General features: G+C 42.1%; 1 non-coding gene across 1 annotated transcript; it reads right to left on the bottom strand.

The window, feature by feature from the left end:
• Nucleotides 1-19,786: 19,786 nt before the first annotated feature.
• On the bottom strand, nt 19,787-19,858 carry TRNAE-UUC. Its single transcript has one exon. It is a non-coding gene; the product is annotated as a tRNA-Glu (tRNA).
• Nucleotides 19,859-20,170: the final 312 nt, after the last annotated feature.

Here is a 20,170-nt window from a genome sequence, read left to right as displayed (position 1 = left end):
ACCACAGACAGAGTTGGGAGCAGAACAGGCAGATCAACGAAGTACACTGCTGAGGGGAGCAGCCGGCGGGTCAGGAGAGGTCTGCCGCGCCATGTGGTCACCTCCGGGGTGGGGATCGAACTCATGCAGAAATGGCTTTAGCTTCTCAGTGCTGCGCTTTAGCCCACTGCGCCACCAGGGAGGGCCCTTGCCCTTCTATGTGCTTTCTGGGAACCTTGCAACCTTCTAGCACCTAGTTCTGCCTGGAGCTTTGTTGGGAGTCCTGTATTGGCACTACTAGAGTGTGTGCTATACACTCCTCTCTCTGAGGACTGCCAGAGGACCTTTAAAAGACACACATGATCATGTCTATTAACTCACGCTTGGGAATTGCCCCAGCCCTGCCTCCCAGTCACCATCCTTTCTCTTTCTGAGGGACAGCAGAGGGATTTCCCCTGTGCTCAGATGCACAGTGACTCTCTCTGCATTTCCACCTGATCAAACTTTCCTTCCAGGTAGTTAAGTCTTGTCAGTTGCATCTCAACTCAGTTGTGAGCAGCCAGGCCAGGTGAGGTCCCAACATCACTCATTGTCCTACAGCCCATGAGCTGTGTGGATAGTGGGCGGCCAGCCCCCATGACAAAGGCTTGCATGAGATGGCTGCTGCTTCTTCAGTAGGCTGAAGTGTGAGCATAAGGAGACATCAGTCTTTTCTCACAAATGAATTATCTGTGCTTGGTGTTGAGTAGACCTGCAATAAATGTCCAGGGATTTGGATGACAGACCAAGTGAACTTCTCTCCAGTCCTAAAGAGTGCTTGGCATGTCCTGTTTGTTTGTAATTTGTCCAAATGAATTGTACTGGGGTGATAAATATATGATGAAAAGATTTATGGAATCACATGGACAACCAGAGAATGTTCCAACATCATTGGTAGTAAAATGTTATTTGTCATTATGTTATCAGGGCTTTTAAAATCCCCTTTTCCCATCAACATGTAATGGTCGCTACCAGGATCCTCTTGATTCAGCCAATGCCTAATGTATGTTTATTGATGATGGTGATGACAGCATCTTTAGTACAGAGGTGATTGATTTTTCTCAGTGACAAGCCTGAGGCTCCGTGATGAATGAGCAAGCCAGGCACTGCAAGATGCTGAGACGTTTTCCAAAGAAAAGCAATTGTTTCCATGCAGTTTTGCTAAGTGCTTTTATTGGATTTCAAATTTTTTAAATTAGCAATTCCTGTGGGGTAGACACAGCAAGCAACCTGAGTATGACATGTGATTGATACGGGGTGGGGAGACTGTCCCTTCGCTGTGCCAGGTCACAGCACTGGTGCCAAGCACTGGGCACACTTGAGCATTCACATCGGACAGTGCCCAAGAGCTCGAGGTTTCCATTCTTAACGCTTCCTGCTCTTGGTTCTTTGAGGCAAGAGTGGAGGCTTTTCTGAACCTTTCAGTTCTTTTCAAAAGAATCACTAAGAATAATCACAGGGCAGTAGTTGATCAATCAGTGATTTAATTAAAAGACGATTGCTTTAGGGTTTCTTGTCTGATGATCCTCTTAGTGAAGGGGCATTTTTGTGGGCAGTTCTGGGGTGACTAGTAGCAAGGAGAGAAGCTTAGATTCAGATTCCACTCCCTGCTTCCTAGGTGATTTCCTCAATTGCTGGAATCTCTCTGCCCTCACCTTTCGGCTAGTGAAGTGTGCAGGGTTTACTGCACACCTTTGCTTATGGTAGAAGCTGAAGTCGACACTTAAAAGGCTGGAAAACTTGCCTGGACATTCTGTCTTCTGACTGGGAGGTGATTTCTTTCTCCTATTTAATTTTTTGGGTAGAATCCTATAAGATACAAGGTTGACCTTTAAATATTTCAGAGAAAAAGCCAGCAGAAGCAAGTAAAGCCTAACTCCTGAAACATTCAATGAGGGGGGGTTTTGTTGTGTGAACTGAGTCCAGAAATGTCAAAACCAAACACAACACAAGGCATTTGGGAAAATGCTTTTAAGATGCTGATTGTGCATGCAGTAGTTGGTGACATTAATCTGTTATAATTTGTCAATGGTCAAAAGCAATTGGCTTGAATTTCATTGTGGAAAACTGCATTCAGGATAGAGTAACAGAATAATCATGAGGCAAAATGCTATTGGAAACAATTAACAAGAATTTAGAGGAAGATGAGAGACAAGCTGTCCCCTCAGCTTATGCTGTTGAGTGTTCCCTGGAAACGGCCAGCTGCCAATGAGAAATCAAAATGAAACGCAAAGTCAACCAATCAAATAGCTTATCATGTAGGGAAGTGTAGGGAGTGTAGGAAAGGGCAGAAACCAGGGAAGAGAGATGCTGGGGGTCTCATCCTGCATTGTGTGTAGAATCTGAACTGCCTGAAAGGGAGAGAATGTCCAGGCTGCAGCAAATCATCTGAAAACTAGGACAGCTCAGAGCACATCCAATTAAAAAACACACCCTTTTATGTTCCGTCCGTAGAGCACAGTTTACAATAAAAGTGGTTCAACCCCAGAGACATCTGCCACATCATTTAAGAAATAGAGTCTCCCAACATGTCTCCTCTCCTCCCTCGCTTCTCCCTCCTTCTTCCCCCTCCCCCTCCTTCCCTTCTCCCTCTATCTTTCGTTGCGTCTTCCACCCATATCTGTGCAATCCCCTCTTCCTGCCTCTTTTCTCCATCACTCCCTTTTTGCCTCCATACATCTCTCTTCCCATTCATTTGTCCAGCCATTCATCCATCCATTGATTCATCCCCCACTCTGCACACATTCAACAAATATATTTGTGTTGTCTACATTGCTCCGGGGAATAGATCCTGGGAATACAGCCGTTTAGAAGGTCATTATGGTGCCCATTCTTCCTGGAGTCTCTGGTGGATGGTGACGAGGGATTGAACAATATAAGTTCTTCCTGATAAATGTAGGCTCTACTGCTTTTGCAGTACTAAATATGAAGGCCCTGGTTACTACCTCTGTTGATGCTACTGCTACTTCAGGCTGCACTTACATGATGCCTATGCTGCTTGTTCTTAAAAACTTCATGTACAGGGTCTTACTTAATCACATCATAACCGTCCAAAGTTTGGGCCCCTTTATTCTTTAACTGATGAGAAAACTGAGTTGCAAAGACACTGAGTAACCCATTGGGGTGCCTAAGGACATCCTCGTAGGCTCTTTAGATCTTTATTGAGGAAATGACTTATAAATATAAGCTTATTAACTCTCTTTGTTTACTAACTAGCCGTTATTTCACATCCGCCACCATCATACAATAATTGGAAAATATGAGAAACACAAAAATATGTTAGGACAAATGTTAGGATATTAGAGGCATAGCCTTAATCTCAGAAAATATTTTCAGTCAACTTAACAAATGTTGGTTGATTATCAGCCATGGAAAAGTCATAGAGGGTATACTTGGTGATGCCAAGAATGGAAAACATTGCCTCCCTCTCAAGCCTATGGTGTAATGTATTAATTACAGCTCTCGGTGCTCTCACTCATTTTCACACAAAGATGACAGCTGGCATGGGAGAACAATAGAATGTTTGTGCAACCAGGCTCATTCTATGCCCCCGCAGAAGGTTGTGATATAACATATATCCTTAGGGCTTGAGAGGAGTTGAGCAGGGCTATCGTCTGTTGCCTCCGGTTTGGTTGTATTACTTAATGAATTCACTGGAAATGCTGTTTCCTGAACAACAGTGTCTTCCCATGAGAAACAAACATGAAAAATTAGGGAATTAATTTAGAAGCATCTGTGCTTTTAATCTATTGTACCATTACACATCCACAGCACAAAAATATACTCCTTATTCTCCTCTTAAATAATTTCTAATTCTGTTAAAACATTTTTTTTTTAAATCTCACTGCTAGAATTCCTGGATGCTTTTGTCTGATTTATGAGATTTCCTTGCATATCTTTGTGGACCCTCTGCTGTCCTATGATCTATTGACTGTTCTTTGTTTCTTTGGTCTGCTCTGCTGTCTTTGGATGTTTCTCATTCCTGTAACGGATCACATGGTTGACAAGGGTAGGCATCCAAGCTCTGCTCTGCTGGGCTCAACAGATGTACCCTAAAGCACCTTTCCTCTACTAGAGTCTGCTGGCAACAGATCTCTGTTACTTCTTCAAGCCATTGCACATCACTGTCATAGAAGAACAGTAGGCTGTCTTGTCACTGAGCCTTGTTTGATCTTAGGTCCATGCCTTGCTAGATATACATAATATTCTAGTTTTACAATATAATGAAATATTACACAACCCCTGGAATAACAATCTGAAGAGAGATTTTGTTTCTATAAAAATTTAGTTGCCTATTTCCAAAGACTTTATCAGGCTGCTTTGAAGAGACGAATGTTAAGGCAGGAAAAACTTACAAAATCTAGAAAGACTGGACATTTTAATTGCTTTGCAAGCGTCTTTAGATTTTTCACTTTACTGAAAAGATCCCAAAGTGATCATTAAAGCCGATATATTATGAGATCAAGGCAAGAAAAAGGAGGAATAACAACTATACTCAAACAATGTTGGTCTGCGGTCTAAGCATTGTGAATAAACACCAATTTAAATCTGGAAAAATAATAGGATTTTCAAAACATACCCCAGTACTTTTGGTATCTTGCTTTTAGTGACTTTGAAAAACTAATGAACCAGATGCTTTTCCCAGGGCAGACATCAGCTGGCTAAGACCATGCGGCGCTGTTAATCTCAGCAACCATTTCGACAGATACTTTTGGTTTTCACCTCTTCATGGAAATCAGAGGCCATCCAAAAGTCCTCAGAGAATGCAGCTAGAGTTCTAGCATTTTCTCAACACCTGCCCTCGCCGTCATATCTTACATTTACTTTCATAATTTGCAGATTCCTCCTGTAAAACTCTACAAGGATTATTCTAAACCACCTCTCCTCCACATCTATTGTCTCTATTTGCTCCTTTGCACCTTATTTATTATTAATTCATTATGAATGTCGGTGTCAATGTTTGCTGTCCATTATTTTCTTGTTTAACGATTCCCACATCTCTGCCCCTTCTAAATTCATCCCTAAAGAGAGACTCGTCTCCATAATTTTCTGTTTGTGACACCAAACTCGTTTCTCCCATGTTACGCTGGGGCATGATAATGTGAATAGTTTAACTTCAAGAAAGACCTGAGCAGCAAGCACTAGAGAGGCATTAAAACAAAATAAAATCGCATTTCAAATAAGAGGGCCTAAAAATAGAGGGCCGAAAATGTGAAAGAAATGTTGAACTACAGCTCATGATTGACCTTGAAATCAGCTGAAAAGAAATGAGACTGCTAAATGAAGTCTTAGAAAATTTTTAAATCAATCTAGAGACACCAGCTTTAACACTTGCCTGGGGTGAAGGGAACTGTATTGAAATTGCCTCCTGGTCTGATAATGAAATGAAAAGTCAGTTCTTTTGAAAAGGGATTTTGCCACAGGGAATCTTCACATCCTGCCACATCTCTCTGGTTAGAGAAGGTTTGGGCTTTCAGGATATTGGGACAGGGATATTGTCTTATAGGAGTGTGTACAGTTAGATATGAGCTTGCCTGGAAAAGAAATACTTATGGAGCCTTTCTGCTTATTTTGTGGGTAGAAAAAAATAATTGCATTTGGTTTTGAGACTTGTCAACTCCTCAGACACGGTTTTACAAATACTGCCCATACTTTACAGAGGGAAAAACAAGACCTGAGAAGGTAAACATTTCCTGAATGTAGCAAGTACAACCCACAGTTACTTCATTCAGTGTCCTATCCTCTTATTAGATCTACCCATCCTAACCCACTAAAAGCTCTATCATTCATGTACCGTTGACCTATAGCTGAAAAGAGTGAGCTTTATGTTGTTGCGTTACATTGTGTGGGCATAATTCTGGAAGAGAAATGTGCTACTCTATGCTTAGGGCTCCAGTTGCAAGAATGAAATGATAAGGCCCACAGTCTTGGGCTTACTAGGAACAGAATTGAATTAATTTAAGTATTTCATGCCCACGCATTTTAGTTTTTGAAGGAAATTAGTTATGGGACCAGTTCAATGGAACATAATTCAATAGCACATAATTCAATAGCACCTAGTAGGAGAAAGTCATGTTATTTACTACAGGGGAGACAAAGTTGGGGGGAATGGAGTATTCCCTTCTCCCAGTCTTACACCTTGCAGAGTCCTGAGCTACATCTGAAGATGGCCTTGTAGGATGTTAGATCTGGCATTTACAAGTATGCTTGTACAGAGCTCAGATTTCTGCTTTGCATCTCTAGACAATGAACACATTATTAAAGGAACACATTCATGGATTAAACATGTCCCTTAATACCTTGGGTGCTTTGAACAGATAGCATTAGTATTCTAAACCTTCAAAGGCTTCTAAACCTTTTGGGCTTTCTAATTCAATCTTGTACTAATCTGTGATTTTCTGGGGTCCTCTATTTTTATTTGCCATCCACAAATGCTTCAATAAACATCCCTGATTTAACACACAGAAATGAATGATCTGACTTTCTAGATTTCCATGTTTACTTCTATGTCCATAATCTTCATAAAAACTGGACAAAGGGAGAGACAAAGCCAAAGCTGTGGACAAATTTTATTGTATTTTCTTAGAAATTAAGGGCCAGGGAGAATTTATCCATTATAAAGATGTACCTTCATCTTGAAGCAGACTTAGATAAATAGATGGTAGAAATACTTTCATGGCTAAGAAAAATCCACAACTCCATTTCAACAATCATCATATTTCACTTAATTTTGTATTTAAAAAAATGATGTAGGTATAAACAAAAAAATAAGCTGACAGTTGATTTCTTTCCTTTACTCCCACATTTGGTGTTTTTCTTTCCATGGTCATGGTATCAGTCTGTTGACAGATGTATTAATATCAATATTATTTTTTTAATCTTCTAAATCTTAAAGAACAGAAGTGAAGATTTTGTATAAATAATTTTCAAGGAGTTCCTGTCCCAAAATGGTTTTCCTTTCACTTTATAAAGTTGTCAGAATCCTAAAGGAGAAGATACTGGGCCCTTCTTTATCATATGAAAGCATCCATTCTGCAAAAAGTAACCCTGTTTTCTGTAGATGTAATTACATCATCTATGAATAAGGATGGTTTAAGTTCTACCTTTTCAATAGAATATTGTTTATTTCCTTTTCTTTCCCAATTGCTCTGGCTAGTGTGGAAAATGAATAGCAAAAGTATGAAAGATTTTCAGGCTTTCACCATACCATTGAGGATGATATTATAGGTTTTTAATATAACTATTATATTAATTATAGGTTTTTCATAAATGCACGTTATCAGATTAATAAATTTGTAGGTTCCCTTTTACCTAAATTGGTAAATATTTTTATTATGAAAGAGTATTGGATTTTGTCAAATGCTTTTTCTGCATCTTCCAAAGTGATTGTATGGTTTATCTTTTATTTTGTTAATATATCTTACACTGAAATTCACGATGGTCAACTCTTGCATTCTTGAGATAAATCCACTTGTTTATGGTACATATACCTTTAAATATAGTCTTTCATTCTGTTTATTAGTATTTTGTTGATTTCTGTATCTATGTATTTTGATCCATAGTTTTCTTGTGATATTTGTCTGTCTTTGGTATCAGGGTGAATGGGGCCTTGTCAAATGCATGAGATAATGTTTGTTCCTCTTCTGTTTTTGGAGAATTCACCTATTTGGTTCTGAAATTTCTTAGTAATAAGGCTTTTGGTTTAATTTCTATACTTTTTATATGTCTATTCAGATTTTCTAATTTTTCTGAAATTTTGGTAGTTGGTGTGTTCCTAGGAGTCTGTCCATTTCATCCAGGGTTTCTCATTGGTTGGTGTACAGTTGTTCATAGTATTTTCTGATAATTCTGATAATCCCTTTTATTTCTATAAGGTAAGTTACAATGACTTCTCTTTCATTCCTTATTTTAATAACTTGAATCTAATGTTTTCTTAGTCAATTTGTTAAAGGTTTGCCAATTTTATTGATTTGAGTTCTTTTGTTGGTTTCTTTATTCAAAGAACTAGGTTTTGTAGATTTTATCCATTTCTTTTCTATTTTAACTCACTCATCTCTAATTCTCACTATTTCCTTCCTTCTGCTGTCTTTGTTTGCTTTTCTTTTTCTATTTCCTTAAGGTGTAAATTGAGGTCACTGATTAAACATCTTTCTTCTTTTCAATGTAAGTACTTGCAACTGTAAATTTCTGTGAGTACTGTTTTCATTATAGCTCAAAGATTTTGGCCAATCTGTATTGGATATTTTTGGGAAAAGGTTGTTTTAGTCATCATGTTTTTGTAAGACATGTGTGTGCACACCCCTCGGTGGTTATGTCAGTAAGTCACCCCAATTTGGTAGCAGTGGTTCATGGAAGAAGGCCCATACATTTCTATAGAGTTTTAACTTTACAGATAGTAAATTATGTTATGTATAAAGGATGTTTTAAGACACCACATAGGGGAAGAAATAAATGTAACACACCAATAGGTAGAAATTCTAGTGCTTCTGTAGAAATAAAAAGAATTCTAACCTAAAAACAAATTCAAGCATGTCTTTTCCAAAGCAAGAGCCTTATCATGCCTCTTTACTTTCCAAATGAGATCCAATTCTTTTAAAGACAAGCAAGGATCTTTGATGCTTGGTTCCTATTCACATCTTCAACTGTATACCTCCCTTTTTTATTTTCTAGCAATACCTGTTGCTGTTCCTTAGCTATCTGATCCAGGGACGCTTTGTCCTAGGCACACCCTAGAATTGGTTCTGGGGAAGTGGTGGGAGGTGGGAGGGAGATTGAGAACCATGGAAGAGACCTGGCCTGAGTGGATGGTTCCAACTCTGAGGTGAACATTGCTTGCTATGCCTATCTAGATTTCCCTTAAGCTGGCAGATGTTTTGTTTGCTGTTTTACAGATTATTAATTATATCCCAGTGCTACCAGCTTCTAATGAGCCAGTACCTGGGAGGTTGAAACTGGACTCACTTCTTCTTAGAGATGTTATTTTTTAAACAGAGCATTTTAATATACAGATGTAAGATACTAATTTTTCATTTAACATGTAATATTCTTTTGTGGATCAACCTATCATTATGTTTGATAATTCTGCCACATTATGAACTTTGTTAAAAGAAGAAAAAACAGCTAGTCTTCCTGAGGGTTCAAAAAATGAAATAAAATAAACCAACTGAAATATAAGTGATGCTATATATAAAAACTGCTATGGGTTGTCATGGTAACCAAAGTTCTAAAAATGACAGAAAGAAAAGAACATCAGGTTGTTGTGACAAATGACACTTGAAGTGACAGGTTTCTCGTGGCGCTTGCTTTTAATTAATGCAGCTCTGTAAGTAACATCATTATTGAATAATAGATTAATGTGAAATCAGGAAGGTGGCTGGAAGATTGTTTTTTCCAGCACAGAGATATAACTAATAAGAGAATGTGGGGAATAACTGAAGAGCGAAGCTCCGCTGTGAGGAAAGATGCCTGACAGTGGTTGTCCAAAATCACATGACAAATGTATGCACCAGACACTCTCGTGGATTGCGGAAACAGCTGTCTCTAGCAGCAGCATCAGAGAGAATCTAAAAATACTACAGTCCCCACAAAGGAGAGTAGCTGTGTAACATCAAAAATCACTGTTTTTTAAAAAAAATGTAGTATCTTGTTTTTATTGTTGGTGTTTCTGGTATTTTAGAGTCTGTTATTTAAGTGAAAACATATATGTATTTGTGTGTGTGTGTCTTATCTCTTCTTTTGTGGTAAGCAAAATCAAAGCTCCCCCCAACACTGAGAATTCTTAATCAACAGGGCACCCCCCATCAGAAGGTTGAGCAGGCATCTGGTCAGGTATTACAGATACTAAAATGCAAGAGACAATGTCTAGACTAGACGAACAGTTTTATGTGAGGATCGTGGATCAGGAGGCCCCAAGAGATGGCAGAGTGGCATATTGATTATTTTGAATGAAAGATCTAGTTCGTGAGAATGGTATCCTAAACCTCACTTTCTCCTAAAAGCAGGAATTTTTCTGATGATCTTCTTGCCTGTTCTCCCTGAAAGCAGGAAATAAGTCCCTGTCAAACGGCACAAAGACTGAGAGACACCCTTATCATCAGAGACAGAGACTGGAAGCTGTGAAAATCATCTCTGCTGAGCCCACTGAATCAGACGCCCAAACCAGCACTCAGAGGCTATCTTTGCCCTGTTGTGTTCTTCACAGATTTATTGCTTCTTTGTCTAAAAATGACATAAACTGGCTTCTTGAGTCATTCACAAGGTTCCACACTTTGGGACTTTTGGACACACAAAATTAAATTTCCTTTCTTTATTATAAGATCAAAGGAACCAAAGGAGGTGAGGGGGGGAATCTGTCCCAAATTTCCCCTACATTTCCTACATATGGATAAAAGGTATGCAGACTCTTCCTGTCACTGTGGAAATCGAGGACAGATGGGAGAGATGGAGAAGGGGTGTCCACGGGCTAGGAAGCTCCTTTTCATTTGCTGGATGGAAGGCTGCTTGAGTCATGGATTCTTCAATAAAGACATCAAGAGCTTTACCCTTACTCAATTGAGTTTTGTTTTTTAACAATGGTTAAAACTTGAAACTTAGCTTCTTTTTTTTTATTATTATTATTTTAAAATAATCACAAACTTAAGAAAATGTTGGAGGTGCAATACAAGAATCTAGTTCCCTGCATCCTTTGAGAGTAAGTTGCCCACTGTGCATCCAGCTCCCCAGGTAACACCCAATTCCTATTAGCAAGGGTATTCGCCATCCTGACCTCAGCTCAATGTGGTTCCTTCCTCTGGTGCAGACAAATGAAGTTGCCTCTAAGCCTCTTCTCTCTTCATGGAGTATTGCTCTTGTTTCGTAAAAGTCAGAGGGCTTTGGCCCTCCCTTGTGGCGCAGTGGGTTAAAGCACTGCACTCAGAAGCTTAAGCCACTTCCGCATGAGTTCGATCCCCGCCTGCTCCAGAGGAGATCCACATGGCGAGGCAGACCTCTCCTGACCCACCCACTGCTCCCCTCAGCAGTATACTTCATCGATCTCCTGTTCTGCTCACCACTCTGTTCCTGGTGAATCCTCTCACCCTCCGCATCTCTGGCCTGTACCCCAGTTCTGTATGAATAAATAAATAAATCTTTAAAAAAAAAAGTCATAGGGTTTTGCAAACAGCGGAGGGCAGAAGATGGTTGGTGGAGGTGAGTTAGTGGTTTCTAACATTTCTTTTTCAGGAACCTGCCGTTCTTCTAAGTTTCAGATGACGTAATTACTCCCTTTGGCATCATGTTTTGCCAGCTCACAGATATGGGGTGCTCTTTCTCCCCTTTTCAGATCTCCAGCTGGACTGCAGTCTATTGTGTGGTGCTCTTGGCAAATTTCTATGGGTGTCAGGCTGACTGGCCTGTTTTGGGACTTTCTCCTTGTTACGTACTTAGCTGTGTGGGAGAGAGCTGAGGGACAGGTGTCAAAGCTCACTAAGGTAAATCCAAAGGGAAGTCCCAGCACGTCTTTAACCACCTAAAGATGGTGTGTTTATTGAAGAATCCATGACTCAAGCAGCCTTCCATCCAGCAAATGAAAAGGAGCTCCCTAGCCTGTGGACACCCCTTCTCCATCTCTCCCATACTGTCCTCGATTTCCACAGTGACAGGAAGAGTCTGCATACCTTTTATCCATGTGTAGGAAATGTTGGGGAAATTTGGGACAGATTCCCCCCTCACCTTTAGTGGAGTGGTTTCAGTGCGGCTGAGCCAGAGAAAGCTCTGACCTCCTTGCTTCATTTTCTGCAGGGGCAGAGTGCCTGCCAAGCACCCATGGGTCACACAGACATCGTGGGTGGTGCTTGTCCCATGGCTGAGGGGGCCCAGGAAAAACTGTTTCTGTGTTTTACTGGACCTGGAGCCTTGCAGGAGGGAGAGCGTGAAAGGCCAGGAGTGGAAAGGCACGAGGTGGAGAAGTGTTTCAACTTTTCCCTCTGTCCCCTGCCCCTCCAAGAGGTCACAGCAGAAGCCCCAGGCCATGTCGGGCATTCCTAAACCCTTGATATTTTCTGTGTAAGAGAAATAAAAATCCATATATATGTACATAAATATAGATGGAAATAAAAATCCACATGTATATGTGTGTATATGTATATATGGGACCTTGAGCTGATCTTATAAAGAATTCCCAGTCACCCCACCTCCCTGATCTTAGATCTGGACCCCAAACACCCACTTAAGTAAGAATACCATCAGTTTACTGCTGAGTTTCTTAAACAACCAGCGGGAAGACCCTGGGATTAGGATGGTGTCAGGGAGCCTCTATTGAATATGCAAACCCTTAAGTGGACACATCTGGCTAGAAACTAGGACTCCTTAAACCCACCTGCATTTTCATCCCTGACAACCAGGCTGAGCCTGGTGCCCCAGATACAGAGGCAGCACCTGCAGGCCTGGGACGCTCTCAGGACTCCAGGGTCTGGGTTGTCACATCCCCAGTGTGGGGACGCGGCTCTTTGCGAGGCCTGCCAGGCAGAGCCTGGTAGTTGTGGTTGGACCTGAACAATCAATCAGATGGGACCTGAGGTCTTTAACTCCACCCCTGAGTTTTTTTCAGGATGCAGCTGAGAAACATAGGCTACTTGCCATGGCGTGAAGAGACGGGTAATTAGTCTGAGCTGTCAGCCAACCAAGACTGTGGCCAAGGCCAAAAGCCCACTATGTCCGGTAGGCAGGCCTGCCTAAGGGACTGAAGCTAGCCATTGGTCCCAACAATCACACACCAGGACAGGGTGTCTTACAAGCTCTTTACAACCCTTAGAAAGTCAGGGGTTAAGAAGGAACAATTGTCCCTACCAAAACAGAAAAGCTCATAGGATCAATTCACTAGAAGCCTCCAAGGATGCCCACAGAACCCACCAGCACTTCCAAAATGCCATTGCCAGTGCACTCTCTGGGTGCAGCAGATTCTTGCACACAATCACCAGGACCTTTCTAGAATGCCTTGCAGACTCTGCAGGCTTTTCACTTTTCTGGAATGGCACACTGTGCTTAATCGACTTCCCTGCTCACTGCAGCAAACTCTCTGGTGCCTGGCTGAGCTGGCCTGGCCTCTAGGCTTACTGTCTAGAAACATGGAGACAGAGTTACCAAGGAACCTCTGTTTAGGTATAATTCAAAAGGCTCCTCCATAATATAGAACATTATTGTCAGTTTTTTTCTTTCCACAAACAGCAGGCTAGGCATTCCTGTTGAAATGGCAGCTCATGATTAGGGGATGATGGGACATGTTAGAATATCCAGAAAAATGTACCTGAGAAGAGCCAATAGTCACTTGGAGCACCTCTTCTAAAGGCTTGAAATCTCCCTCTCATCTTCCTCTCTAGAAATCACTCCCTGTGATAGAATGCTACTGAATTATCAGATCATGAATCTAACTTGTGAAGAAGTAGTGGCTGAGGGGAGGAGGAAGGGGACATTGGAGGCCCAGTTATCCTGTGAGAGCCGTCTCAGCTCCTGCAGCAGTGGACAGACTCCATCTTGGTAGCTCTCTGATCCTGCTTGCACCACCCAGTCTCCATGGGGGTGGGAGACAAAGTGAATGCTGGCTTCTGTAAAGGACTTGGGACCTGTTTTGAGTCAAATAAAGTCCATCATTAATAAACACCATGTTGAAACTACTAGTTGAATATTAAAAAGCTTGATAGGTGACTACAAAAAAACCCCACAAGTTCACCTTCTCTGTGTGAGAAGCCCCATGATTCTACTGGAGATTTTTGCCCACAGTCACAGACAAATGAACATCGGAACCAATCAGAAATCTATCTCCAGAACATCTCCCTAACCCTTCCAAACACCCCATGCTCCAAGCCTCTGAGCACACCTGGGGATACCCTTGGTCCTGCCCCCAAATCATGATTCCTATTCTCCAATAAATACCTTCCTGAGTCTATGACTCAGTCAAGAGTCATTGTTTCTGGTCATAAAGCTGCATGGCAGGGGTCTTGAAAGCTAGAGAAGCAGGAAGCTGGAGGATGAGTTGGCACTGCTCCTGGACACCATTCTAACCTCAGAGTCTTCCCTCAGAATGGCTAAGAAAACCAATGGGTGATGGATGGTTTGGGTTTAGAGCTAAGATCACTGTAGTGAAGAAGGGAAAACATTCTCTAGAAAATTATATCAAGGGAACAACACGATCAATTAGACATAGATTATGGGTTAGAAGAAGTGACAAAAGCAATCTCAGGTTTTCCTGTGTGGGGAGTAGAGATCTCACAGGCAAATTCTTGTTATTTTTATGTTTTCTTTCTCTAACAACTATTCCTTCTCAAAATAATGTGGAGGATGGCCCTCCCTGGTGGCGCAGCGGGTTAAAGCACAGCACTGAGAATCTAAAGCCACTTCCACATGAGTTCGATTCCCGCCTGCCCCGGAGGTGACCACATGGTGTGGCAGACCTCTCCTGACCTGCCCACTGCTCCCCTCAGCAGTGTACTTCATTGATCTGCCTGTTCTGTTTCTACTCTGTCTCTGGTGAAGCCTCTCACTGCCCCTGAGCCTCTGGCCTGTACCCCAGTTCTGTATGCACAAATAAAAATAAATCTTTAAAAAAAAAATAATGTGGAGGATAAAGACGGGTTATTTTCTTGGGTTGTCTATCATACCCAGCTGTGCTGGACACTTAGAATGGAGTCAAACTTGTTACTTGAGAGAGTTTTTGGTTTTCCTTGAAGTAGGCATGAAACTGACAGCTGTCTCTGGGCACATTAACGGCTAGGGTGTGTTAGCCAGGGTGCCAACCATTAATCTGACCCTGTGGGATAGAGACAGTTCTTTCAAGGCCTTGCTCTTTTAGTCCTCATGTCCAAGCATGAAGTCAGGAACAGAATTAAACCTTCATTTGTGACTTTTACAGGCACCCTTGGGCTCCCTCCTCTCTTGGGTAGTACATTGTAAAATTTGTGTGGGTATAACATTAGCTCCTTGTTAAAAAGAAATTTCAACCGAGTTAATTTTGAATATGTTAAAGAATTAATTCAGTGATGCATGACTCAAGCAGCATCCAAGAGCTGCAGAAAATAAAAGAAAGAACAGGAACAAGGAAGTTATAGTAGGCAAAGAATCAGGTTGGTTATGGCAAGGTTACTCTCCTTTGGTGGCTGGCAGAGCGTGTCAGGCAGATTACCTAACCAGGACCAACAAAGTGACTCTGGAAAGACAGGTTTAAGATTCCATTTGTGAGAGAGACAAACTGCAATTAAGTCTTATTTTGGTGATGTGGGACTCAGGGTATGCAACTCCATTTGGCTGCTGTCTTGCTTTTAACACCTTTTAAAATAACATATAGGATATATGAATACATTACCATGAATGGTTTTAATTCTATTAAAAAACAAACAAATAAACCAAATGGAATGAAGAAAAGTATAACCCCACAAGGTAAAGGGTGATATGCAAACAGTGAGAATGAACCAGCTGGTGAGAAACTAGGGTTTTTGCAATTTATGCAAATATTAGGAAAATGGGTCACAGCCAGTTCTATCCCACTCTAGGTTATATGCCACCAGATAATTCAGTTGTTTTGCTCCTCCCTGAAGGAGTATTAAGAACTCGTGACTTTTAGTAAAGCACATTTCAATAAAAGGTCAGTGCTTTTTTTATATAAGCATTTTGCTTCATCAGCAAAAATGCAGTATCTTTTATTGAGGCCAGAAATAAAGCTATTGTTCATATCTACATGAGATGCTGACAGACACAGTGGGAAGGGAAGCAGGACCCTGCAGAGAGGACAGTGGGGCAACACCTGTAAACTGGGGGCCAGGTTTGGGAGAAATTAAAAAATAAGACAATCTCCTTCACAGAGGTTATGGCTACCATCTTCTCTCGCGTATAAGCACATGCTTCCCCTGGCTGATTGGCCAAATGCATTTCTCCATTTTCTTGTGCTTGAGCTGTTCTGGAACTGTGTCCACCAACCAACAGCATGCAACAGAAATGACACTAGGCCAGTTTATCTCCAGACATTCAAGGAGCAATTCCTGATACTTCCTTTTGGAAGCCAGTCAACATATAAAGAATGAAGTCACAGGTGTGAGAAGCTCAGGCAGGTGGAGAAGCCCTAGGGAAAAAATGGCCAGTGAGTGACTGTGCCATTAGTCAGGTGAAACAGGAAAATTGCATTGCTGAGCCCTTTCCAAATCATAAGTAAGATAACATGGCTATTTCTAAGCAAGTATGTTTAGGGCATGGATTGTTATGTAAGCTCTAAACTAAGAATTTACAGTTTCAGAGAAGACTGTCGATCAAAAGGGTAGTAACAATAAGAGCTACTGGATGTATTTCCTCTGCTCTGCACTGCGAGAGGCTGTAATGGCACACACGCTTGATGTGTGCCTGGCCGGCTGGATGAGGCAGTGTGTGCAGATGAAGGGTATGTTTTACCAGTGGCCACCACGAGTGGCTGAGTGACTGCAGTATTAGCAGCCTAGGCAGTTTCTGCCTTATTATCAGCAGGCTCCCACAATGTCAGGGGTGAGATGCTCTTAAGATTGAGTCATGCCATCTCTTCCTGGACCCTCTACCCCTTCATCTGTTGGGAGAATCTAAAGTGTCTTTTGATTGTCTAAGTAAGACATTCATTCAAATAGCTTGTGTGGCCAACTGTACCTTCAGGAAACAAACACTCAAATATGAAATTTTGAGACTGGTTATCTTTCCTTGGGCACAAACACAGTAATGATCTCATCACCAGTGGAAAATGAGATACTGGTAGTTCACCTAAATTATAACCTGACACTACCTGACATAAAAGGTCTATTTAAGGTAAGGTATTAGGAGACCCAGAGGTTACTGTAATCAACTCTTATGATGGTGGGCTGGTTGTTTCTGACTACCCAGGAGGGTTACATAAAGAAAATGACTTCCTCAAGCCTATAAACTTTCAACTCAAGGTCAGAGAATTAGAGTTCTCCTGTAACAGCCTGAGATTGCCCTCAGACCATCTACCCATTACCTATAAGAAAAAAGAAAATCAGCTGAATGGAAAAATCAGGTCCACAAGTGGATCTAGAAGTTACAGAATTACAATATAAGTCAAAGCTGTTTTCTGTTACTCTTCTCTCCTACTTCTGTGTAATCCACTGGAACTTAGGACATCTGTCAAGGTTTGGCCTCATTGGATCTCCAAGTATTTCCAGTGGGTGTGTGAAGTACAGCTTCCAGTATCTCAGATCATATACTACTTGACAACTGACATTGCCTTGTTGTTCCCTGGACCTGGGAGTGAGGACTACTATGATCTGAAAAGACAAATGGTAGCCCTGGAACGTCTCCTTGCTACAAAATAGTAAGCCCAAAGTAAGACTGTATCCCAGGAGAATTAGAGTGACTCGTGCCACCAACGCCCACCTGAAAGTTGCAGCTTGTCCTAGCACAGATCTAATTATTAACTCATCTACCTGACTGGTGCAAAAGGCCAGCTGGTCTTGACACCTGCCCATTTACAAATCCCCTCACCTTACACACACACACACACACACACCCTCCAAATCTATCCTTCCATCTCAGTTAAAATATCATTTCCCTAAGACCTTTCCCTGATACATGGAATAACTTATGCACTCACCCTCCCTCTCCCCAGCTCCCCAACACATAAACACTCACGTGTCAATTAGACTAAAAGGGTAATGGTGCAATGGTAGTTGATAATTACACAATAAACCTCCTCTATAAAGAATTCAAACAGGAAATGTAATAGAGGGACTCGGATTCACATTTGGGGGACATGCCACAGAAGGACAAAAATTAGATTATTCAGATAATAACAACTGCAGAGGTCACTACTCACTTAGGACCAGGAGAAGAAATAGGAAGAAGAGGCAGTACCTGAAGGCAGGTGCTTTCTCTGCTTGGTCCCTGTTGGGACTGCTATAGCTGCTGAAGTCACACCATTACCTGGAAACCTACCTCTGTGCTGTGGAAACTTCTAGGGCCCTGAGGTGCACAGCCGCCCACTGGTGCCACTGCTGGTGTTTTGCAGCTGACAGCAAGCCCTGTGGAATTATTAAGGGCTCTGGAGGCAGCTGTGTTGCCAGCCATCAGGCCCTGCCCCTGTGACCACAGACACCATCAGCCACAGCAAACAAAAATATCTGACCATATTGTTTATTGACACATTCCAATCTCCCAACCAGAAATGCATGGAAAGGGAGTCTGGGATCTAAATCCGGGGGAGATGCAGCTGTCTCAAATAGCAAGGCAGTAGGAAGGAGGTGAAAGAAGGCAAAGACGAATGAGGAAATGACCTGCCCTGCCACCACTTTTGCTTAGGCTGCCTTCCAACCTGTTCCGCTCTGGCCAGGGCCTAGTGCTCAGGGTGGCATCATGGAATTCTCTCAGATGGGTGAAGCACAAGGTGAGATGTGAAGTCACTCTATCTGCACCTGGGTAGTAGTGTCCCAGGGGCTCTGACCACTGCCATTGCGCCCTGGAGATGCACAGTGGGAATGATTGGGGAAAAGGCAATCGGTCTGGAAAGTATTTAAGGGGACAATTTTCAGAAATGAATCTTAAAGGAATTCATTCGATGTTACACAATGAAAAGTCTCTGAAGCAATCATTTGCAAAACACGCCAAATGTCTTTATGGCCACATCATATACTGTTTCCCACACAACCTGAGAATGCAATTTCAATCAAAGGATGGAAGGCACTGCCTCTGTGTGAACCCTACCATTTCCCAATAAATAAAATGTTATCTCTGTCCACAAATTCAAATTACGGCTTATGACTTAGATCCCCCTGGATGCTTTCTCTATTTGTTTCATTGTCTGAATTAAATCGAAGACAGCAACTGGTGTGCGTGTTTGTTTGTTGTATGATTTGATCAATCCCAGTCCGTGGTATGTAAATTGACTGAAATAATAGAATTTGCAAAGGAGATAGTGCTCCCTGCATGGGCTCCTGTGACCCAGGCTTAGTTAACTTAGGTACTCTGGTTAAGAGCATGGAGGCCTAGGTATAGAAAGACATTTCATTCCCATCCTGGAAATGCTCAGAAGACGAGGTTTCAAGGCCCTTCACCCTTCTGAGAGTAGGAACTTGCTAGAAGAGCTGACTTCAATCTTGCCACACCTGTGATTCTGTCTGTACCTCCCCAAGGAGGGAAGCTGACTAGGTGAATGGCTCTGATTTCAGCCCTTCCTGTTAATGTTTGTGCAAATCTCTGTTACAGCTCTTTTCTGCCTGGGGATCCCTCATTTCTTTACCTCAGCCCTCTGGTGTGATTCCTGCTTCATGCTCCGCTTTCGCTCCCACTTAGTCCTCATCCATCCCCTGCCTTTATGCCTGGGCTCTTCCAGAGGGGCATAGAGAGCAGTGAATTGGCAAGAACCTTTGAATTCTTCTATGTAAAAGGAACCATAATTATGTGAGGTCATAGAAATGTTACCTAACCCTAACTGTGATAATAGAGGTGTTATTAAAAATAAACAGCATTATATGTGAAGTACAAATCGTTATTAAGCTGGGTAGGGGAGAGCAAATTCCTTTGAGAGTTTAACCATTAAACGTTAACCAATCACTTTGTGACATTTTAAATGAATCACATGAACAAAGAAATCATAACATTAATTACACAAGTAGAAGTTCCCCGGATGAAAGCCAGAGCATGTATTGCGAGATCTGCATTCTTTCAAGGTATTACAGCTTTCAATTACAACATTCAGTATTCTCTCCTATTACCAAATAATGTAAATAACTTACGAGAGAATTTTTTAATCTGTTGCTAAAAACATCCCGCGTTCCCACACCGGGAGTCGAACCCGGGCCGCCTGGGTGAAAACCAGGAATCCTAACCGCTAGACCATGTGGGAGACGACGAGAGCTTGCTGCAGGGTAAGCAAATTGTATCATTCCCGCCTGCTTCCGCTTCCTCAGCTCAGCTCCGCCTCTAAGCCCCGTTTGCTCTCTGCGCCTGCGCAGCTTTTCGGCGCTCTGTGTTCGGGTCTCGGGTTGCGCCGCCCTGTCACTCGCTGCGTAGGGCTGGCGCCCGGTCCTCGGCCTCGCGTCGCCCCAGAGTCCCGCCAGCTGCAGACCGAACCCTGCCCAGCGCCCCAGAAGAGCGCTCCTGACTCCGCTCGCGTCACGACACCTCCCACCCAGCCCCCAAAGACCAACCGCTCCCC

The sequence above is a fragment of the Condylura cristata genome, unplaced genomic scaffold, assembly GCF_000260355.1.
Source record: "Condylura cristata isolate star-nosed mole 26May11 unplaced genomic scaffold, ConCri1.0 scaffold00035, whole genome shotgun sequence".
NCBI classification, from domain to species: domain Eukaryota; kingdom Metazoa; phylum Chordata; class Mammalia; order Eulipotyphla; family Talpidae; genus Condylura; species Condylura cristata.
The sequence above is the reverse complement of the archived record's forward strand: the minus strand, read 5'-3'. Positions and strand labels throughout refer to the sequence as shown.